At 33.7% G+C, this 25,739-nt stretch overlaps 1 protein-coding gene across 1 annotated transcript in view; it reads left to right on the forward strand.

Moving 5' to 3' along the window:
• The window catches only part of Klhl1 (kelch like family member 1), a 243,075-nt gene that overhangs the window by 11,629 nt on the left and 205,707 nt on the right, over positions 1-25,739 (forward strand). The gene's annotated exons all lie outside the window — the stretch shown is intronic.

Below are 25,739 nucleotides of genomic sequence, written 5' to 3' on the forward strand. Positions count from 1 at the left end.
TATCAAGTGTCTCGGAATAAGAAACAAATTATCAGTTGCTGATATCCAATACCTCAATCTATTTTTCAGTCTTCTGAAAGGCTCCATGATTCTTTCTACATCTGCCTCTTTTCTCAAGAGAACATACTCACATAGTCTGCACCCTTGGATCCCTTTAGCTTCCCTAATGATAGCACTGCTTTTTTCCTCAGATTATAGAAGCTGACACTCAGGCCAGAAATTACATCTATCTTGTTTGTAGTAATTTAGAGTGCTGTCTTTCAACCACTCTTTTGACATTAGTCTAATTAACAAGATGATTAGATCTTACATATGTATGTAATTAAGGAGCTGAATATTAAGGAAATATAGTAAGGCTATATACATGTGAATATATATGTGTGTGTGCTTTTACCTCTACTTATCAAGTGTCTTTCTTTCTTTCTTCTGGTATGTATGTATGTGTAATTCATATATATTAATAAATCCATTGAGATAAAGTAAACAGAGAAACATAGAATCTACTTTTGCCAAATTCAGCTTCTAATAGCAGCAGTAATTATGAGAAGTTCATCATTTTGATACATGTACCTAAAGAAAATGAAATATTGTTATCAATATAAAATATCTTTTATCACATCCTTAGTGTAAGAAGTGCCCAGAAGTAGGATTGCTGAGTCATAGGGGAGATCTGTGCTTGGTCTTTTGAGGAACCTCCAGAGTGCTTTCCAGAGTGGCTGAACAAGTTTACATTTCCACCAACAGTTTCGGAGTGTTCCCTTAGTAACATTTTTCTAATGTATACCTTAATTTGCTAAATCTTACAAATTATGGTAGATTGTATCAGTATTGTTTTATACCTTTAACTTTCTGAATAAATATATTTTTCTAAAACATCTCCCAATCTCTCTTTGTCATTTTTGTGTGTATTATAGGTTTCTTCTAGAATGCATACAATATGATTTAAATTTACTGCTGACATATATTCTTCTAAAAGTTGTTCTTAAATTGGTATGTGTATTGACATACTATTCTTTATTTAAGAATATTTTTAAAAATTTAATTTAATTTAATTTAATTTTTATCAGCTTGAACTCTGGGCCTGGGAGCTGTCCCTGACAGCTCAAGACTACCACCCTACCCCTTGAGCTACAATACCACTTCCGTTTTTTTGGTGGTTAATTGGAGATAAGAGTCTCATGGAGTTTCATGCCTAGGCTGGCTTTGAACTGTGATCCTCAGATCTTAGCCTTCTGACTACCTGAGATTACAGGTGTGAGCCACCAGTGCCAGGCTTCTAGTTATTTTTTTCTAATTCTATTGTCAGGGTGATGTACAGAGGTGTTATTGTTATATTCATAAAGTAGTGAGTATATTATACTTGAACATTGTTACTGCTTCCCATGTTTTTCGCCCAGCTTCCCTCCCCCACCCCAAGTTGTAAAGTTAATTGCCAACATATTGTATTGTGGCTATTACTGTTACAAGTTTAACATATTTATAAAATTTAATACATTTCAGTTTTTTTCTATATTTATGTAGCAAATTCTTCTATCACTTTGCGGATAATATTGATTAACAAGACAAGCAAGAAATTTTAGAAGATTTCATTAATCAGTTTTTAAAGAACTGAATTCATAATTACCTTCTCCTACTACAAAAATATATACCAGAATTCACAATTAACTGTAGTAGTCAGAAAATATATTTATAAATGTTATGTTTTATGAATTATAAATTTGTGATTGTTATAATTTATATTTACTAAGATTTCTTTTTTCTTTTTTCTTTTTTGCCAGTCCTGGGCTTGAGCTCAGGGCCTGAGCATTGTCCTTGGACTTTCTCAAGTCTACAGCCCTACCACTTGAGCCTCAGCACCACTTCTCACTTCTTTCTATTTATATGGTACCATGTAATTGAACCCAGGTCTTCGTGCATGCTAGGCAAGCACTCTACCACTCGGCCAAACTTCTGGCCCATATTTACTAAGATTTATATACAACTTACCAGTTCATTTCTTCTTACTTATCAGTTCTTTTATGTTGGACAGTTTTGGAGATTTGCTTTATTTTTCTTCTTCGCAGTTCTTTATTTTGGCTTCTGTTGATATAAATCCTATCAGATTTAAATTTTCATGAGTTTTTTTTTTCTGCTTGAAAATGTAGCAGACTTGAGAAAGTATCTCGAGAAAGTATCTGAATTCATAGGGCCTTCTGTCAGAAACTACAGTTCTCGAACGACATCCAAATGACACAAACCTTATTTTGGTTTCCTTGACTTATCTTAATTATTTTTCTTTTCTTTCTCTTTTTCTTTTCCCTGTGCATGTTTCTGTGTGCGTGTGTGCACGCCTGAAAAAAACTCCAGACTATCTTTTTAGTTCTCCATTGTTTGCAAACTGTGTTTCAAGGTTATGTGAGGGTACAATCAAAACATTAGGCACTGCCATCCAAGCTCTGTGTGTTCTGTGGAAGCAATTTAATTTCCCAGAGGCAGATGCTTTCCATTGTTCATTTCTGTCAAATGGTGAGAGGACTTGTGGGGATATCCACGCAGCATGGGCCTGTGGCTGTCTTCTAGGAACTGAGAGCAGCATGTGCCTGATAACTGGAAAGAAAGTGAGAACCTCAGTCTTACAACAAGGGGCAAATTAATTTGGTTAGTGCATGGGGTTAGCTGGGAGAAGATTCATCACCTATTACACCTCCAGATGTTCACATCTCAGTGCACATTCTGGCTGCATCCTATAATGCCCTTAGAAATCTCAACAAGCTCAGTCCATGATTTAACAAACTTGAGGCTATTCTGAATGGGATTGGTCTCTAGATTTCCTCCATCCGCTCATTGTTCAATGTACAGAAAGATGCTGATTTTTTTGGATGGTGATTCTGTGTCCTGCTACTTTGCTGAAGGTGTCTGTCAGATCTAGGAGTTTGTGGGATAAGAGTAGCTTACATTCCTTCTTTATTTGGATCCTGTGATATGCTTACTTTGCCTTCTTTCTCTGACAAGCATTTCAGTACTATATTACATAGAAAGGTAGAAAATTGGACAGCCTTTACTTTACCCTGATTTTAGTGAATATGGTCCAGTTTTTGCCATTTAGTGTAATGTTCACTGGTTATATGTTTGTCATATGTAGTTTCTATTATGTTGAGTTATGATCCTCTTCTTCCTGTCTTTTCAATGTAAAAAGCTGTTAGATTTTGTCAATGGCTTTTTCTGTAACTATTGTATGATCATGTGATTCTTGTCTTATCGCTTTGTTTATGGAACCAGCCTTATGTTACTGGGATAAAGCCATTATGATTATAGTATGTGACTTTTCTTACTTAGATCTTGTTAAGGAATTCTACAATTATGTTATGTTTATCAAAGAGAATGATTTGTAGTTTTCTTCTACTCTTTTGTTACCATATGGTTTTGGAAGGAGTTTAATGATGGTTATATAGAATGAGTTTGTTAATGATCACTCTATTTCATGAAAAAAAATGAAGGCATTGGTATTAGATCTTTTCAAAAAGTCTTGTCATATCTTTTGAAGAATTATCACACATTGTATAGAAAGAATATCAGGAAACTGAAACAGATTTAGGTGGTAGAGATTTGTGGGAGGATATGGAAAATGAAAAACGCAGTACATATTAACTGTACCTATGTATAAAAGGTAGTAGGAAATATAAAATTAATATCCAAGGAAGGGACAGATGTGATAGAAAAGAATACTGAGAAGAGTGATTTGAAGCAAGAAAAAACTGGACACCAAAAATGGCATGTTAAATCTTAACTTCCTTATGCAATCATTTAAAGTTTAGAAGGTTAAAAAAAGGAAAACCTCTAAAAAGAAATAAATGGACAATCTTGAAATGGTAAATTTGTAATAAAATGCAATAAAATAGTAGAACATTAACACATGAACTGTCTAATGTAGAAATGGATGGATTCTCAAACTGTTATAAATATATAAGAAGTCCCTTGAAAATTGGGAATGTTTCTAAGGATGCTCATGATTAGCAGTGATCTTTTGAAATGGTTGAACTTTCAACAATGATTTTTTTAATATAATTGTAACTGTCCACTACTGAAAGCATGAACTCTGTGAGAAAAGATTGTGCTGCAAAGAAAAGAATCAATACCAGCCTTCACTTTTTCTTTCTGGTATATTCTGGATGATGACTTTGTTTAAATGTAAATTATTTAATTATAAAGATCAGTCTTCAATTACCATATCTAGTGCATTTATTATTTTATTTGGTGAAGTATAAATGATTTTGTGGTCTCTTAGCAGCTCCATTGTCTGAACTTGTGCCAAATATTGACAGGTGTATTAAATAAGATCCAAAACATGCTGGCACATACCTTGGGTTCTTTCCCTAGTACAATCAAATAGCATACAGATTAGCAGCCACATAATGATGATCTGGAACCGCTGCCAACATTCGCTCTTTCAGACATTGCCAGATTTTTACATCAGGTTGCATGTTGACTAATGAACAGAATGCCATATGTGTGGCTGTAAGGGCCACATGAAGACACATCTCAGTGCCTTTTCATTTACTGATTCAGAGATTAAATTGTAAATAATGAGATCTAACATTTCCTCATGTGAACCTGCACTTGAGACCAACTTTAATGCCATTCTAAAATATTTACTGTGATGTAATTCATAAAGTTCATTAGATAAGGCAGGAATCAACCTCAAACTCAAACTATTACCTGGTAAATTAACTATCTCTAAGTACTTAATTGAAAATAAAGATAATTATTTTGCAAGCATTATATTAGTTCATATTCTTAAAACATAGAACAGTATCTGCCATAGTATAATCACTATGTAATTTCTTCACTTTTGCTGTCATCCTTTCATCGAAAAATCTTGAAACCACAAAGTATTTAAATTTTCTCAGATCTGCTATAATAGTCCCTCCATATGCTAGGGAGTATGAGCCAAGTAGTGTAGATGTTTCCTGTAATCATAGATATTCTTTATCATTTTTTTCATATATTTTAGTGTAATTAATAGAAGGGTTCCATTACATTCACCAGATAGAGGGTGCATTACTTCACAAACATTGATATCCTTTCTCATGTCTTAATCCCCATTTCCCTCCCCTTACCCCCACTCCTGCCCCTCATCTTGTTTTCCCTGCTTCCCTATCCAAATAAGCATCTATACAATATAGCAGATAACAAGGTGAAATACTGTAGCAATATGAGATAACCAAGGGACAGCAAAAGAGATGAGAAATAACATAGTACATTAAGGACAACAATCATTCATTATATGGCTTTTGTTTCTGGAGGTCCTTTCATTTAGTGTCATACTATATGGCCTCATGTATCTAGATTTTGTTCTATTGTAACTCTCTTCTAGGTGAGCCCAAGGTTTCAACTGATTATGACAAATGAGGGAAACCATTGAGCCTAAGTTCCTTTGAGTTTGACTTACTTCATTTAACATGATTTTTTTCTGTCTTTCCGTTTTCTTGCAAATGGGGCGATGTCATTCTTTCTGACAACAGCATAGAATTCCATGGTGTGTAAATACCACATCTTGTTGATCCACTAATCAACTGTGAGGCATGTGGGTTGGTTCCCTATCTTTGCTATATTAAATAGTGCTGCAATGAACATCGTTGTGCTAGTGGATTTAGTATGTCCTTGTTTCTGGACAATTGGGTAAATGCCAAGTAGTGGAATTGCTGTTGCTCTTTTCCTATAAATCTATACACATCTTCATCTTAACCATCACATACTGTGACCAAGATGCAACAGTAACACTAGCATCCATGTCTCTTCCTTTTACACAATCTCACAAATAGAGTTATTACTACATACGACCTTAGCAGTCTTAGCTAATATTTTCCCTTTCTCACTTATGAGTTGAGAACTTACAACTTAGAAGGAAGTGTTTTTCTGTGTTTTCTTCATGCATCTCCAAATTCTGTCACTGCTACGCTGGTACTTTGTGTCCATTATGAAATAAAGCAAGTCCTACTTGAGTTCAAGCATTATGAAGCTATGACAAGTGATTGGAGGACTAATGGTCCTGTGGCATATACAGTTCAAACATACTTCTCACACGAATGGCTCCAGACTGAGGCAGGAACAAGCAAAACAGTAAAATGGTTCATTCACATGCCTAAATACAGCATACAGTTCAAATTCAACAATTAATTTAGCATTTTCCATTTGAGACTGGTCCCTGGATAATAAATCAAGTAGAGAACACCTGCAGAGAAAAGCTGATGACGTTAAACTAAAAGATGCTTTATCTATCTTTGATTAGATGAGACATTAACAAAGATAAGTCATGTTTTTGAGATATTTCAAAATGGGAGAGAAAGCATTATTGATCTGTTATGAATCAAAAACAGAATTATATTTGCCATCATGATATTTGCCATTTCCCACAACAGATCACAAATTTATGGTGCAGAATTTCCTAGGCATATATGAATAGTACAAATAATTAAACTTCACTTTGCAGCTCTTTGGAGATTTGTTATATATTCTGGAAATACACATAGTTAAGAACAATGTTTTACTGTGCATATATGACACTAGAATATGTAAATTCATTAAAATGTGAGAAAAAAGAGAAAATGAAAGAGGGTAAGAAAAGATAACAGAAGGGGATCAGGTTAATCAAATCATAACATATGCATATAAGGACTTATCGCTCTGAAACCCCATTGTACAATAAGATTGCCAAATATAACAAGTAAAGTAAAATTAAGGAAAAGGAAGAAGGAAGGAAGGGAAGGTGAGAAAATGGATGGGAAAAAGAAAACTTCTTAGTTATTATTGAGATTATCCAGACTAGAATAAATTCACTGGAGTTCTTGAGCCTTTCTTTTGCTGTCTTGATGCTAAGACAGAGAATCTGCACGGATCACCTTAAATGTGACTCAGTACACAATCATCTTAAAATACTTTTTCTGTCACCCATTAATACATCTCACTGATTAAATAGAATAGATGATAGTGTCATGCTCATGCAAAAATAGTAGCAATCTATTGAAATATTAATTTAGAGAAATAATGCTTACTTTAACATAAACCTATGTATTTCATTTTTGTAAAAATAAAGGATGGATAGATAGATATAAATATAACTACCATTGCGTTTCTTTCAATGTGTTGGTAAAAGGAATTCTGTTGAAATGGTTTTATGGCAAGAACAGCCTACCAATTTGTGCCTCGAACGTAACTAGTGCCTGTACTCATTTTGGAGATCAGCTGGAGCCACAGTCTCATTTTGTACACCATAAGGTAAGACTTTGAAATGTTAATTGGCCTTTACAAGGTCTCTCATCTCATTAGTGGCTTTCCTAGTTCTAGGACACTGTTAGTGTGCCCGCCAAGTCCATACCCTTCACCTCTGTGGCCTTCAAACAACATAGAGTTTTGTGTTGCATTTTTGCTGTTGCATTTTTAATGAATTTCTGTGAAGAAAAAAATGAAATTTAGGTGGATTAAAGTTTTCTGTAGCACGATTTATATTTAAAAATTTAGAAGAGCTACAATTTTGAGTTTCTCAGATTTCTGGTGATGTAAGGAATGTCTCCCTTTTCTACATCTCCCTACTTCAACATGTACTAAAATAAATTCTTGATAAAAGCTTCAGAAAATACAATAAATTTATTGGGGGTATTTTAATTATTCATTGAGTGTAACAAATATTCTTATTCCTAGTATCCTCTTTCATAAGCCTTTTTTTAGTACAAGCTGAAAAGACTGAGCCTGCATTCCTTAATGTTAATATTGTGATATGAAGATAGTTGGCTAGTAGTTAAAAAGTCTAAATTCTATTTTTTTCCTCATCATTGCCCAAAATGAGTTAAATTGTCCTTCATTAGAGACTGCTAGACAAACAGAGCCAGCTGGACATTTCCAGCTCTGTTAATCCTGCCTTTCTCAGAGTAGACTAGGCAGAACAGAAGGTAAGATTCTGTCAATTAAAAGAAAAACAATAAACACTAGAAAGGCACATGTACAGAACTGGTTAAAGAAATCTTTTCCAGTCTCGATTAAAAATATAATAAATATGGATTGAATTCTACTTGACCTTTTAGTTAATGAGAAGAGAGTCCTTCAAAGAAAAGCAAAACCTAACAAGGTAAATATCACAGAAAGGGCACATTACATTTCCAAAGGTTTCACATGACTTTTATTTCATTCATTGAGGTATTAATTTTTTTTCTTCAAATTTTTGTGTTTATAATATACTCCCTCATATTTGTAGCTTCATTTCAATACACATTATTGATAATTTGTACTAGTTGCTATGGTTATTAATGCAGATGATCTTGTGCCAATTCTTATTGATAATTGGTATCTATAAATTACATCAGGTTTCACATTCATAATATACAGCTCTATGGATTTTGACAAATGAATAATGTGTGTACATTATTCAACTATTATGAAAAAATAGTTTTATTGTGTCAAAGCTCTTGTGTTTCATCAACATTCTTCCTAGGAAAAACCCTCAGCACATGATTTTCTTTTCAGTTTTACCTTCATCAAGAGTTTTGTATAGCTGGATAAGAGATATACATACTATTTTATCTAATTCCATCATTTTTGGTAAGTACTATGCATTAAAATTTCCTTTGTGTCATTTTGTGAATTGACATTTAATTTACCTTTGTTGCTAAATAATACTTTATTGAATAAGAATATCTCTACTTGCTTTCTATTCTTAGTTGAAGCTCAGTTTATATATCTCAGTTGTATATTTTACAATCATTAGTTCATTTGGGAAACAATTCCTTCTGACATCCTCACCCAGCTATCAGATAATACATCACTTATCTGTTTCACACAATTTATTTAATACTAATGAAAGAATACTTACTAGTATAATAAATATATTTCATGGAATTTAAGCACATCTACAGAATGGGATTCTTTGGAACTTTTACTCTGGTGTGTGTGTGTGTGTGTGTGTGTGTGTGTGTGTGTGTGTGTGTATGTGTGTCTCCTTGGGCTTGAATATAAGGCCTGGGTGCTATTACTAAAGTTGTTTTTAATCTCTCTCAAGTCTAGTGCTCCAGCAATTGAAAAATAGGTCCACATCTGACTTTTAGTAGTTATTTGAAGATACAACTCTTACAGACATTCCTGCCTACGCTGGTTTAGGTCCATGATCTTCAGATCAAGTCTTCTAGAGTAGGTAGTATGACAGGTATGAATCACCAGTGCCTAGCTTCTTCTGAACTTTCTAAGAATTTTAAATTTTAAGCTATTTTCTAAATAGACTATATGGATATAGAAAGAAGAAATCTGCTGGCCAAAGTTGATATTCAAATATCCTTTTCTTATATATAATTACATTTTAAAGACAAAAAGGCTATATTACTTTAACATATTACATTCAATAAAGACTGACTATTGTATACCTTTTACTTGTCATCTTCTCTCTGAAGTATGACGTCCAAATATTTAGAAATGTTCAATTTGACAAGTTTATAAAGTGGGAGATAGTGAAAACTAGAATTTGTGAACTATGAGCATATGAATTTGGTTTTGTTATTACCATATTTAGAACCTATCTTAATATAAGAAATTTATATTAAATTTAAAACATCAAACTATGCCTTTGGAATCATAATTGTTTTTTGTGGTTGAAAACCAGGTAGGTTGGTAGGCAAATTACTTACATAAGGGTCATTAACAAAATTTCATTTTTATTATTACATGTGATTTTCTCACTATCATAAGAGGTATAAATGATAATATATTTACCAAGACATTTATGAGTTTAGCAATAGACCACAATGTCAAATATAAGGTATCCATTAAGATTTCAACAGTGACAGCAATATTTGCTTCATGCTTTGTGAATCCAATTCCTAGAGACTTGAAGAAAGAGATGAGGAAATCTCCTTAGTATTATTAGGATCTGTATTAACGTTTCCCACTACCTCTTCCAGGGTTTGAGTTCATGGTCAAAGAAGACATGAGATGTAGACTTCTTGATTGCCAAAACAGTACTTAATATAACTCTAAAGAAGAAATTTGATCATTTCAATATAATGTATGAGAGTAAATGGAACTTTAATTCCTCAATATTTTTGTGCCTTTCTTAAATTTCTATCCTCATGTCTTATAAAGTTGACAGCATTAGGAGGTACCCAGCGAAGGATAATTAAACTTGCTTTAGAATGATTTTTTCAAATAAATTTCTCCTAACTAGATGACTCTGAGTTACTAAATTGGTAGGCTGATACATATTTAATATGCTTCAAAAATGTGTTTCAATTTTGTACCACCTCTTGAGAATTCAAAGCGTGAGTGCAAATTCACAGTGTATAGAGGAAAAAGAATGCACAGCTGGTAAACCACAGGGTAAATTTGCAAACTCTTGTGTTGCTTGACTTCATTCAGTTAATTACTGTTTATATTGAATAATTAGGCTATAGTCTGTGGTTTCAAAACATTATTTTTGTCTGAACAAGTTGATAGAAATATTTATCAATGTCTTTAGTAAATGCTTTAATTTCCCCCAGATAATTACTGTAGAATGCAAAATATAGTCACTCTTTCACATAATAAAAGTTGATATATGCTTAGCCTTTTATTTTAAACATTTTTGCTTTATCTTGGTTTTGATGAAGCAATGAATGCTAGTGATGAACCTGGGAATTCTGACTACCATCTGCTGATCCACCTGCTAAATGATATTCAGGTATCATTGAACAAATCCACTATTTCTGCCTTTCAAGTAAGTCTGCAAGAAGCCTGGTTTTGATAGGTTTATGTTGCTCTCTTTTCATAGTTTTCTGTCCCTATACCCTGGGATTTCAAAACAATATCAAAGGGACAAATTATTGCTTTCTAAAATTTTACAGTCTTTAATTTTTTTAATTTCAAATAATAAATGCTCCTATAGGGATATTTCTCTCTTAGTTTGTTATGATATTAAATACAGATGTAATTGTCTTCCTTTAAATTACCATGATAGGAAGAGGATGTGCCTTGACATTCAGCATTCTTGTGTTGTTGTTGGTGTTGGTGGTGGTGTTGGTGGTGGTGGTGGTGGTGGTGGTGTGTGTGTGTGTGTGTGTGTGTGTGTGTGTGTGTGTCTATGTCTGTGTCTGTGTCTGTGTGTGACTTCTAAGTCATGAAATAAGAGCTTCATACTCTTGCTTAGCTTTTAGCTCAAGGCTGACAGTTTGGGCTCTACCCTTTGAGCCACAATTTTATTTCTGGATTTGTGTGTGTGGGGGGGGGGGTCATGGAGCTTGAACTTAGCCTGGGCGCTGTCTCTGAGCTCTTCAGCTCAATTCTACCACCTTACCCCTGGGCCTAGGCATTTTCCATAAGCCTTTCAGCTCAAGGCTACAGTCCTAACCTTCGGGCCAAGCCCCACTTCTCATTTTCTAGAGGTTAATTGGAGGTCCTTTTGTGCCTGGGCTGGCTTTTGAACCTTGATCCTCAGATCTCAGCCACCTGAGTACTAGAATTACAGGTTTACCAAATGAAATTGATTACTTAGAAATAATGAATAAATGTGAAGAGTTAGTGAGTTAAATAAGGTGGATATAAAGGGTTTATTCAGTGTAACTGCTAGTATGAAGTCCAATGAAAATCATCTATGTTGAAAGAAATAAAATCAATGTTTGCCTGAACTAGTAGTTGGATAAGTAAGCAGACTGACATCAAAGGAACACAAGAAAGGTGAAAGTAAATGCAATGCAGGCAATGTTTTCACAAGTGCAAACATTAGTCAAAATTGACCAAATAGTTTAAAAAATTCAGTTTCCAGAAATTATGTCAAGAAATCTGGCAAGATCACTGGCTCTGAAGTAATAGGCTTCAGACCAATGTCAAAGATCCTCAGGAAAATCCACTATACCCTAATACCAACAAATGTCTTTGTTCATATTTTTACATAGTCAAGATATCTTTATTCTACCAGAGAGTATGTTAGGTACTATAATTTAAGTTGTCAGTATGCATTCATCTTTTGAGTCAAGTGAATATGAATCAAACAAATGAAAACATAAAAAAAATTACAGCCATAAAAATGACTATAAGAAATTTTATGATAGGTAGGTAAATAAGATTATACATAAGATACCAAAAAAGAGTTGCAACAACTCTGTAGAAGACAAAATTATATATTGAAATTTTCTTTTCTTTCTTTTTATTCTGTTCGCAAGTCCAGAGTCAAGGGTACTATAACCTTCAAGTATACCATTTGAATACTGGAGCCAAAGTTGCACTTCCAGATTTTTGGAATTTAATTGGCTTTGAGCCACCATCCTCAGATCTCAGCCTCCTGAGTTGCTGGAAATCCAATTGTGAGGCTATAAGTTCCTAGCTACTATGGAGTTTTTAGATATTTAAAATATTCATCCATGAAAACCATCTAAAATAAACTACAAGTGATGATATTTAATCTGAGGCTAGAACAATTGATTTTTCTCTGTCAACAGTTATAACATTTGGGCTCAGTGATATGCATTAGCCTCACATGCACTGGACTCTGGGGTCAGTCTCTCACACTGCCAAAAAATATTTTAGCCTATCTTTTTTTATTAAAGAATTTATTAACATTGATTTTTACATCATATTTCAAATGACATGTTTAACAAAGTATTCACGAAGGGAATCTCTATTTATAATCACTGGCACTTAGATTTTAGAACATAATCAAAATTAGGCTAAGGGTTTGTATATCATAGATACATATTAATCTATGTAAGAAAACATTGTGTCTATAGAGTCATAAGTTTTTATGTCTATGTAGTTGTGTTTATATTTTCAATACCATGTCCATAGCATTGGGTATGCAAATATTGAGTCCTCACTCTTGTACTGTTTGAATCTAATAGCCACATAAGCCTATCTTTTTTACAAGGCATGATACCCTTAAATCAAATGCTGGCTTTTAATCTTTTTTTTTCATTCATTGGTCTTGAATTCTGTGCCTGGGCACTTTCCCGGAGCTCTTCAGATTATGGTTGGCGCTGTACCACTTGAGCCACAGCACCACTTCCAGTTTTCTGGTAGTTAAATGGAGATAAGAGTTTCACAGACTTTAGTGCCCAGGCAGGCTTTGAACCATGATCCCCAGATCTCAGCTTCTTGAGCATCTAGGATAATAGGCGTGAGCCACCACCGCCCAACTGATCTGTAATCTAGGAATCTAGCAAACGTATGATTGCAATTAACACGTAAAATGCATTCTTTGTATTTGTTTATTTGTTTTGGTTTTTTTTTAGTTGAAAACAAGCAGGCTTTGTCTCCTGTACCATTAATCAATCCTCTTCCTAATGTTTAATAAGCCATTCGTAGAATAAGTACCTGTTTATAACCCATGATTATTGTAGGATGAGCACTTGTGTACATTTTCCTAAAGAACACAAGATTTTATAGTTTCTAATGTTTCAGGTTGTTTTGAGCTAGCCCTGCTGAGATTAAGAATGACTCAGTCCCTGGGAAGGGAAATAAACCATCCAATTATATAAACTCACCTATAAATATCATCTAAGTAGAAACCTGATTATGATTTCTACAATCTATTTTCCAAACCTGCATGCAGGGAAGCAGTCAGTTTGTGTGAAATGGCTTTGCAAGAATGTGTTATTACCCAACCAAATATTGAACATTCACATTTGTTTTTTTTCCCAAGATTTAAAGTGAATTTAATGTTACTCTGACATTTTTTCTTTTGTGGGACATTTTAGAGTTAAAAATGACCTTAAAAGTTTTGTACCATCTTGAATATTAAAGCTGACAAATTCTGTTTAACTTGTATTTAAATTACTGTTGTGGTACGGTATTAAGTGGAGTGGAATTTTGAATTTTTCCTCATTCTCCTCAGATTGTGATTTTAAATAACCAAATGCAATGTCTGAATATAAATATAAGGGACAATGTAAACAATACTGCAGGTAACTGATCTTTAGGTATGCTGATCGGTTTAGAAAGCATTTTATGCGCCCTACAACATTGTCACAAATGCTAATATATGTTAAAATATACTATTTAACTTTCATACAGGTAACATTTGTACACTTGTTATTAATGCCATCTATGTAATCTCTGTCTGTAATAAAATCACTCTTGGAAGAAAATATTTGAATATAGGGAGTATATTTTTAAGAACTTAATCTCAATTTAAATAGAAGCAACATGTATTCTGATGCTCTGACCTTTAGTCAATATTTGGAATTATTGTCGAATCACTGTTGTTTTCAGCCAAAAAAATAGATTTCCAATTATGAAAATGGAGAATCTGAAACTAAGTTTAACTATTTTAACTATCTCAAAAAGGCAACTATAATGTTATTGTAATTACGATATTACAAGCAAATAGAAAAGCTGCAAGTGGTTCTGTGGCTCAAGTGCTAGAGCTCTAGCCTTGAAGAAAGCCTGAGAACAGTGCTTAGGCCCTGAGTTCACTCCCCAGGACTGGCAAAACATAAAAAGTGATTTTGATGAAAATACAGAATCCTTTGTCAAGTTAACATTTAATAAATGTTAGCATATTGGATCATGCCTGTAATGTAAGCATTTTGGAAGCTAAGGTAATAAGATTTACATAAATTTTGAAGATAATGCTTCACAGTCAGACCCTGTTTCAAAAACAACAACCATAAAACCAAAATAAATGATAAACTAAGGTAAAAAGATCACAAATATTTGAATGTAATATGTAGATAGGAAAATAGATTTTAAATATTTTCCTTACCAAACATTGTGTCAATCTGGGTAGAATATAATTCTGTTATACAAATGTGAATCAGGATAAAATTGTTAAAGCTTTTAAGGATAATATACTTGTCTAGATGCAGAATGCAATCCAAAGCATTAAAGGCAGGTCACCTAAAAACAAATATTGTAGTAGACATGTATGGAGAGAAGCTATACCAAGTCACTTAACAATGTAATACATCTTTTTCACTAAACAAACATGAACATTTGAAGATGTACTTAAACAGAATAGCAAAACACACTACCATATATTGAAATATTTCTGTTTGAATTTCTAGTCCAATATTTATGCACTATCAATAATTGACTTAGCAGGTTGCATGGAAGAATTATGCATCCATAGAAGTTTTGACTGACATATCTAAATCATTCTACTTAATAATGTTAAATGCAAGTGAATAAATTTCATGTTTAAAATAATTTCACTTATTATAAAGTATATCATGAAACGAAGATGGGTAGATTTGTATGTATGCTCTGCTCCCTTCAGATCTATTGTGTTTAGATTTCTTATTATATCATAGTATTGGAACCAGATCATTTATTAGTAAGTTTTAAAAGCACCGAACAAATGTCAGGAAAATGGAGGAGAACAGAAAAGGAACAGACCAGAGTCCATCTTCAACAGTTGAGAACTGTTTATTGAGGAACGGTGAGGTATACAGACCTCCAGGTGGAATTGGAACTGGAACAGGAGCTGGTGTTTTATGGGTCTAAGGAAGGTGGTGGGAGGCAGATGTTAATGCAAAAGCCCTTGGGTCAAGTCAGGCAGGGGCTTTCTGGTTGGGCCCACAATGAGATGTTTACAGGTAGGCTTAGGTAGAGTCAGGTTATCTGTTCTTGGTGGCTTGCCTGGTATCTGTATGCATCTGGGAAAACAGGATAGGAGTCAGTACTTCACATTCCATCTTTAAATGCACAGAAAGAACGGACCTAGAGGGGAGAGCCGTGTCCTTAATATAGGATCTTTGGATAAGTGAAAAGAATGGGTGGAGAGGATGGCAACATGGATTTATGAGAAAAAGCAGATTCCCATCACTGAACACAAATTGAAACAGCCATTAAGATCTGTGAATTCAAGATATTAGAACAATGAAAAATTGAAATAAGCCTTTATATTTGCTACTACAATTTACTCTCAAATATTTATGCTAAGCAAAGAGCCAATATGGGAATATGGAAAGAGAGAGAGAGAGAGAGAGAGAGAGAGAGAGAGAGAGAGAGAGAGAGAGAGAGAGAGAGAGAGGAAGAAAAGAAAAGAAAAAAATTAACTTGGGAGAGTACAATTGACTGAAGGTTACCAGAATAGCCAAGACATGAGGAACTAAGACTGTAAGTAGAAAAAAAAACCAAAAAAAAAAAAAAAGACTGGTGACTCGAATATGTTACCCACATTAAAATGACTTGTTATTCACTCAGCATTTATTTGTTGAAACTTCATCTTAGTAACTGGACAAAAATATAATTCAAGACTGGCAAATTGAAGTCAAAGGTTTGAGGATAATCTCCCAAGCTTTATTGTAATTCCTGTGTGATTATTTTTCCTTAAGTAAAACCAACTGCAATTAAGCTTCTGTTGCTTATAAAGAGTTGACTAGGTCATATGTTATCTACCAAAAGAAATTTGATTAAATCTTGTCAGGAGAAAAATCTTATCAAATATATTTCTGATTTTTCTATTCATTATCTAGTATTCAGTTAAATGTACCTAAGCATACCAGTAGACAGAATCAAATGGCCAAGAAAGAAAATAAAACTAACACACCGGAAAAACTAAACCTACTCTGAAAATGTATTTAAATAAAAAAAAATCCACTAACATTTCCATATTTAAGAGCACTACTAGAAGTTCAAACTTTAGGAGAATACAGAGGAAGTGAGTGAACAGTTGAACCAGAGTAGATTTATATTTATAAACGTGTTTCTATCTAGAAAATATAAAGCTATTTTAGCTGGGTACAGTATTCTTGGTTGGTAGCTATTTGACTTCAGGGCATGACATATATCCTTCCAATCTCTTCTTGCTTGCATGGTCTCCGCTGAGAAATCTGGGGTTATTCTGATTGGTTTGCCTTTCTAGGTGATTGTTCTCTTCGCCCTGGCTGCTTTTAGGATCCTTTCTTTGGTCTCTATTGATATAGTTCGGGTTATAATGTGGCAGTGGGATGTCCTTTACTGGTCAGGTCTGTTTGGGGTTCTAAAAGCTTCTTGTATCTGGATGGGCCTGCGCTTCTGGATATTTGGGAAGTTCTCTGAGATGATTCCCTGAAGTAAATTTCCAACACCATTGACCTCTTTCACCAGACTCTCTTCAATACCAATTAGCCTTAAATTAGGCTTCCTATTTGTATCTTGGACCTCCTGAAGCATTTTCTCATATTTCCTAGATTTGAATTAACTCATTTTCTGTTCTTTCTCTATAACAACTAAATTATCTTCAATCCCAGAAATTCTCTCTTCTGCATTGTTCAACCTGCTCTCAAAGCTATCTATTTTATTCTTCATTGCCCTTGCTTCTAATTGCTCATTTTTGATGCCTTGCATCTCTTGTTTAGATCATGTATGGATTTCTTTAACTCCTTGATTTCCATTTGAGTGGTTAGATCAGCAGCTTTATTCTCTTTGGACATTTGTTGGAATTTGGTCACATTTTTTTGTGTATTCGATGAATTCGTCCATTTTTCTTTGAGATTCTTGTTCTGCCCATTTGAAAATGGGAGAAAGATTAATACTAAACAAGATTATAATTTTTCAGATATAACCAACCTAGGCCTTTTTAGTTGGCTGACAATAGATGTTCGAACTTTTAGATTGGTAATATCCCTCTAGCTTTTGTATGGCAAAGGACATAGCTAGTAAATTAATTAGGAAGCCTACAGAATGGGAGAAGATCTTCACCAACCATACAACAGACAAAGGCCTCATATCTAAAATATTCAACAGGTCAAAAAATTGAATCACTCCAAAACTAATCTCCAAAGTAACAACCATCCCATTAAAAGATGGGCCAAAAACTTAGTCTTTTCTGAAGAAGAAACAAAAATGGCCTATAGACATATGAAGAAATGCTCAACCTCTCTGGTCATGAAAGAAATGCAAATCAAAACAACTCTAAGATTCCACCTCACTCCAGTTAGAATGGCCAGGATCAAGAAAGCTAATAACAACAATGCTGGAGGGGATGTGGCCAGAAGGGATCACTACTACACTGTTGGTGGGAGTGCAAACTCGTTCAACCAATATGGAAAGCAGTATGGCAGTTCCTCAAAAGAATAAACATAGAGCTCCCCTATGACCCAGCAATTCCACTACTAAGCATTTACCCAATCTTCCAGAAACAAGGACATACTAAATCCATTAGCACAATGATGTTCATTGCAGCACTATTTACCATAGCAAAGATATGGAACCAACCCAGATGTCCCTCAGTTGATGAGTGGATCAACAAGATGTGGTATCTGTACACAATGGATTTTCTATGCTGCGGTCAGAAAGAATGACATCGCCCCATTTGTTAGGAAATGGAAAGACTTAGAAAAAATTATATTAAGTGAAGTAAGCCAGACTCAAAGGAACATAGGCTCAATGGTTTCCTGCCGGGGCCAACCGGCAGCAAACCAGGGTTCGCAGATTGGGGTTCCTGAAATAGGGGACAAGGACTAGGAAGAAAAAGAAGAGAGACAGACACACCGGGTCTGGGATGTCCGCAGTCCAGGCAAAGACTGCCGAGACTGCTGCGTTTATTTTCCACTCCCCTTTCTTCCCTCCTCCTCTCCCAGGGAACCTCCAGGTGTTACATTCATATGTTAATTCTCAGGTCATTTACATAGAATAGGGCCAGAAAGCAATAAGACAATATAGCCATCATCTGATGCAAGTCAAGGTACAGTTTGATTCCACTCTGGCTCCCAACAGTTTCCCTCATTTTTTCCTAATCAGTAGAAACCTTGGGCTCTCCTAGCAGAGATTTGCAATAGAGAAAAACCTAGATACATAAGGCCATATAGTATGACACTAAATGAAAGGACCTCTAGGATATAGAAACAAAAGCCCTATAATGAGTGATTGTTGTCCTTAATTTACTGTGTTATCTCTTATCTCTTTTGCTGTCCCTTGGTTATCTCATATTGTTACAGTATCTCACTTTGTTATCTGATATATTGGATATATTTTTATTTGGTTATTTGAAATTGGATAGGGAAGGGGGGAAAACAAGATGAGTGGTGGGAGTGGGGGGGAGGAAATGGGGACCAAGACATGAGAAAAGGTATCAATGTATGTGAATTAATGCATCTTCCATCTGGCAAATATAATGTAACCTTTCTATTAATTACAATAAAAATATATGAATAAAAGTTATTCTACCATTGAGAAAGATGCGAATTTGAAGTGTCGATGGCTCATGTCTAATCCCTGCCACTGAGGATCATGATTCAAGCCAGCCTAGAAAAAAAACCTGTGATTTTCTTATCTCCAATAAACAAAGAAGAATTGGAAGTGGACATGTGGCTTAAATGGTAGAACATTATCTTTGAGCACAGAGACATTGCCCAGGTCCCTAGTTCATTCTCCAAGACTGACAAAAGAGAAAGAAAGTCTTAAATTTAGTGCCAACAACAATTTGAGTGGACATATATACAAAATAAACTAAAGCAAGAATGAAATATGACATCATGTGCACAACAAAATAAAATATTTTGAAAGGAAAAAATACCCATAACCATAAAATGCAGTTCAAATACTACTATGCACAAACAGTAATGATACTTTTCAATAGAAATCATTAACTATGAATATACACATATCCACCATTTATGAACTCATATTGTCATACATATGTATATATACATAGATAGCTAAGCACAGCTAAACTAATTTCATAAGGGAATTCAAACACAAAAATAATATGCATTATTTTAATAAAGAATATTTGAATTAACTAAATATTCATTATGATGAATAAAATAGAATGCAGCATAGTCATTGGACCTATTCCACAGTAGAAAATAAAACATTGCTATATACAACAAAGATCAGTTCCAAAGATATAACTGAGGGTTTGTATGTCATAGGTACATAATAATACAAACCTACAGCTGAATTTCAATTATGTTCTAAAATCTATGTGCCAGTGATTTTATATAGAGTCCCTTCTTGAATACTTGTTTGTTAAACATGGTATTTTAAATATGATATAAAAATCAATGTTAATAAAATATTAAAAAAGATATAACTAAGTGTAACCTAGATACAAAGTAATGCATAAAATGTGCTCATTTCAAATTAGAATAAAACAAAATGATTTGGAGGGGTAGGGAGAGAAAGGGGGACCAAAACATGAGAAGTGTTATCAACATTTGAGAAATAATGTACCCATTACCTGACAAATGTAACTGTAAGCCCTCCATTCATTGTCCTGACAATAAATCACAATAAAAAAATAACTTCTAACATTTACCAGCAATTAGGAGGCTGAGCCAAGAAAAATCACAAATTCCAGGTCAACCTGGGCTCCATATATTGTGCCAACTTATTTCAAACTAACAGAAAAAGAAGTGAAAGTAATACTGTATTCCTTTCTCATTAATCTCTAATTGTACAAATGATCAGAAGTATGTACCAGCAGAATGACAGTGTAAATGTCAATAAAGGATTTCCCTAACTGTCCATTTGAAACTTTTCAGAATTTGCTTGGTTTCCTGTATATAATATATTTCCAAATAGTAAACTATTTTTACCTGTGTCTTAACTTACAGAGAATTCAGAAATACTTGAGTCACAATCCATCATCAAAGATTACATAAGCCTGTTAAATGTGTTTTAAGTCCTAGAAAGGAATTGGAACTCTGTGTGTGTGTGTGTGTGTGTGTGTGTGTGTGTGTGTGTGTGTATGTGTGTTTAGATTAATGTCTTCAAATTTAGGAAAGTTTTAGTTTGCTAAAGATTTCTTCAATGAGGTCCTTGATAGGTAAATCATACTAATATTTCTTTCTTACAGTATATCTGCACTCCCCTTTCTTCCTTAAGAAAACAGCTACTCCTTGGGGTTTAGGGGAGGAGTGTTGGGAGGAATGCATGTGGGAGAAATACAATGGAGGGATAACAGTGTTTGAGAAGAAATGTACTCATTATCTTATGTATGTAACTGTAGCACCTCTGTATATCAACTTGACAGTAATAATAAATAATAAAAAAGGAAAATAGCTACTCCAAATACTGGCAAAATGGGATAAATACTTGAAACACTTTTTAGAATTATGCATTTCGGTTCTCTCCAGATATCATGAGCAAATGAAATGATTTATATAATTTTTGAGGGTTCAGTTTGAAAAATAATTTGTATTCTTTATAAAATAATACTTAATATATCATATCAACAACACACAAATACTTCTTCCTGGTTTCATTAACTTTGAATTACACCGTTGAGCATCTGAATTACTAGGAATTTGGACTCCAGTCTTAATTATTCTTAATTATCCTATAAAGTTATAGGTTATAAGAACACCAAGATAAGAGAACGGTTGTGTTTCTTAAATGCTTGATGTGTGCTTCATGTTGAATGAAAAACAATCCATATAAATGTAGTATAATATAGCATGAAAAATCAACCATCTATAAAAGTACAAATGAACAAATCTCATTCTTTCCATTTCTTTTTTTATATTTTTATTGTAATTAATAGAAGGGTTACATTATATTCACCAGATAGAAGGTGCATTAATTCACATACATTGATACCCTTTCTCATGTCTTGGTCTCCATTTCCCTTCCCCCCACCACCTCCCCTTATCTTGTTCTTCCCCCCTTCCCTATCCAATTTCAAATAACCAAATACAAATATATCCAATATATCAAATAACAAAGTGAGATATTGTAACAATATGAGATAACCAAGGGACAGCAAAAGAGATGAGAGAAAACATAGTATATTAAGGACAACAGTCATTCATTTAGCGTCATTCTATATGGCCTTAAGTACATGATATTTTTATATAATACTAGGCACTATCTGTCTCATGAAGTGAGGTTTATCTGCAATCCCAGAACTCAGGAGACTGAGGGAAAGGAAAAAGAATTCCAGGTCATCTTGGTACACAGTGTAATCCTGTTAAAAAAAAATAGAAGGAATAAGACAGATAGAGGAGGAATAGGAAAGTGGAGGAGGAGTTAACAAGTCCCAAACTGATGCATGAGATGCCATCTTCATGATTATTTTGTGGATCATCTTATCTCATCACAGTCCCCAGCTAGGTTTGTAGACATTTTTAACTCAAGCCCTTCTAATATTTTTGCCCTTTGAAATATTTTATATTCCCAACAAATATTGCACCAGAATCAGATGGACTGGCCAATTTATACTGACCTGTACTGATTTCCCATAATTCTTGTTAGAAGTGACTTGTCTATTGAAGTTAGCTATGAAAAATATAAAATCAGTTTCTTAGGAGCAGTAATTATGATTAAAAAGATTACAAATATACACCTATAGGCAGTAACTTCAGAATTTTTGACTTCCTATTAAAAAAACAATTTTACTCCTTGAACTAAGTTCAGCGGATTCAATGGACATTCTTTTTTTTTTTTGCTGTTAAATCAATTTTTATTGTAATTAATGAAAGGGTTATATTATAGTGATCAGATAGTAGGTGCATTACTTCACAAGCATTGATACCCTTTCTCATGTCTTAGTTCCCATTTCCCTTCCCCCCCACTGCCCCTCATCTTGTTCTCCCCCCTTCCCTATCCTATTTCAAATAACCAGATAAACATATTTACAATAGATCAGATAACAAGGAAAAATACTGTAACCATATGAGATAACCAAGAGACAGCAAAATATATGAGAGATAATATAGTACATTAGGGACAACAGTCACTCATTATATGGCTTTTGTTTCTATATCCTGGAGGTCTTTTCATTTAGCATCAGCCTACATGACCTTATATATATAGGCTTTGCTCTATTGTAAATCTCTGCTAGGAGAGCTTAAGGTTTCCACTGGATATGACAAATGAGGGAAACCATTGAGCCTATGTTCCTTTGAGTCTGGCTTACTTCACTTAATATAATTTTTCTAAGTCTTTCCATTTCCTTAAAAATGGGGTGATGTTGTTCTTTCTGACAGCAGCATAGATTTCCATTGTATATAAATACTACATCTTGTTGATCCACTCATCACCTGAGGGGCATTTGGGTTGGTTCCATTTCGTTGCTATGGTAAAGGGTGTTACAATGAATATCACTGTGCTCGTGGATTTAGTATGTCCTTGTTTCTACATGATTGGGTAAATGCCAAGTAGTGAAATTGCTGGGTCATAGTTACAAAAAGAATAGGAGATACACTAGGTCTCCTTGGCACAGGTCGAAACTTTCTTAATAAGAACCAAGAAACAAAACAAATCAGAGCAAGTTTGGATAAGGGGACTGCATTAAACTGCAGAGCTTCTCTATGGCAAAGGACATAGATAGCAAACGAAGTAGAAAGCCTACAGAGCAAGAGAAGATCTTCAATAACCATACAACAGACAAAGGCCTCATATCTAAAATATATCAACAGCTCAAAAAATTGAATAACTCCTAAACTAATCACCAAAGAAACAACCATCCCATTAAAAGATGGGCCAAAGACTTAAACAGAGTTTTCTCTGAAGAAGAAAATAAAAATGGCCTACAGACACTTGAAGAAATGCTTGGCATCTCTGGTAATAAAAGAAATGCAAATCAAAACAACTCTAAGATTCCACCTCACTCCAGTTAGGATGGCTATGATCAACAAAACTAATAACAACTGATACTGAAGGAGATGTAGCCAGGAGGGATCATTACTACACTGTTAGTGGGAGTGTAAACTTGTTCAAGCAATATGGAAATCAGTATGGCGGGTCTCAATGAACATTCTTTTGACACTAATAATATAAATCTGCTCTAAGTACAAGTTTAACTGGCTTTTGATTCCATTAACCAGTTTTTAAAAACTATAATCACGGAACATACAGTTATATGTTTAAAATATTGTTAAATGACTTGCAGCAAATTTGCTGCTAATAATGGACGAGTTTATAAAGTGCAAACTTTTGAAATAAAATAAAGATTACAAATATAAACACTTTCAAGACAAAAACATGTCAATCAAATGTCCATTAGTTTTGAGGAAGAATGCTCTGGAATTTTTCTCGTAAATTCATATAATATTAATGCATATTGTTAGTGATTCTCAGATTAAACTTTGTATTTTGAATATGAGTAAGAATATGTTTTGAATGCTTCATAGCTGTAGAAGTTTTCATCACTGTAATTAAGCATAGTCCCATGCATTAGTATTTTAAATCCAAGCTGTAAAGAACACATTAATATTAACTTTAGCTGAGTCTTAGCCTACCATTTATGATACATGAAAGGGAAATTAGTCAATCACCGCTGGCCTTTAGAGAATGCAGCAAAGCACTGCATTTCAGGTCTCTTTTTTTAATGAAAAAGTAGGAAGAGATTTTTTTTTAAGGAAATACTAGCTCTATCTCAACACATCAGAATTTCAACTTTCATGTTAATATTTAATCATCTTAAACCTTATAAAAATTTAAAACTATGGATAAAAGTTTAATGCAGAGGTAGCAACTGACTCTTGAAGAATTTTATTAAACTGATTTCTTAAAAGGATAGAGGTACAGGAAGCATATGTGAATATTTTATGTAACACATGCCATTTTCAGTCAGGAAACTGCATTTGATAACATAAAGAGCATTGCAAAATAATTTTTAAAGATTGGATGAATTCAATTACCATAAATGAAAATTATAAAGCTAAAAGACCAATAAAAGGTAGAAGTAGATTTTATGTATATATTTAAATTTATATTTCACTGTTAAAAAATGGGTATTTGAATTGTCCTTTCCAAGTGGACCCTAGTATACATTTCCTGAGTCAAGTATTTTAGTTGTTCCTGGGGAAAAATTGTTCTTTGTCATCATCACTGCTCTTTCATAGGGCCAGAAGCATGTTTTGGTTTGTTTTGTCCTAAACTAAATAGAAATAAATAAATGAGAACCATATTACGTTTAAATTTCTAGCTCCCAATTTTTGGAGAGCAAAAGATCCTTTATCTTCATCTGGTGTGTGTGTGTGTGTGTGTGTGTGTGTGTGTGTGTGTGTGTACAATGTGCACAAAATTTCTTCCTTTTTTAAAGTTTGTTATGATGGTAAAATGGGATAATGTACTTGGTATAAAAGTATACTCTTAACCGTAAGATCCATATAAACAATTTTGAATGATAGATTATAGCATGTGTTGAGATGCTATAATTTAAGTTTATGGAAGTTATTACATCCTTTAGATGTGAAACAGCAGTGATTGTTTTGAGCATTGATAAATGTTTATATTAAAAGATCAAACCATAATCGATTAGTTCACAGTGAGAACTTTGAAATCATATAAACAGTATTATAAGAACTTCTAAAAGTAGATGGACAATTTTTAAAATAAAGAATACAGTTGTTTGGTCAAAAAATAATTAAAATTGGACCTGGAGCATGGTCTATTGGTAGAGTACTTGGCTAGCATGCATAAAGCCATAGATTTGATTCCTCAGTACCATATATATAGAAAAAGCTGAAAGTGGTTCTGTGGCTGAAGTAATAGAGCTCTAGCCTTGGGAAAGTCCAAGGACAGTGCCTAGCCCTGAGTTCAAGCCACAGGACTGACAAAATTTACAATTATATAACTTAGTTTCATAAAAATAAATGTAAAATAACTATTGTACTTTACATGTAAGACATATCATCCAGCTTTTTGATAATTTCTCATTTAGTCTTTATATACATAAATATGTTATATATAAACACATACACATGTGTGTGTTCTTTCCAGAAAAGTACTATGGGAAAAATAATGAAATCCTACCTATATTCTCAATTAAATATTAAATTCTCAATTAAATATTTTCCAAAAGCATTGATTTAAATAGGACAAGGACAAGATGGCACAACTAGTAATGGCAAGAAAATGGCAGTAGATATAATAAACGT

Source organism: Megascapheus bottae, chromosome 11 (genome assembly GCF_031878675.1).
Source record: "Megascapheus bottae isolate mThoBot1 chromosome 11, mThoBot2.hap1, whole genome shotgun sequence".
NCBI classification, from domain to species: Eukaryota; Metazoa; Chordata; class Mammalia; order Rodentia; family Geomyidae; genus Megascapheus; species Megascapheus bottae.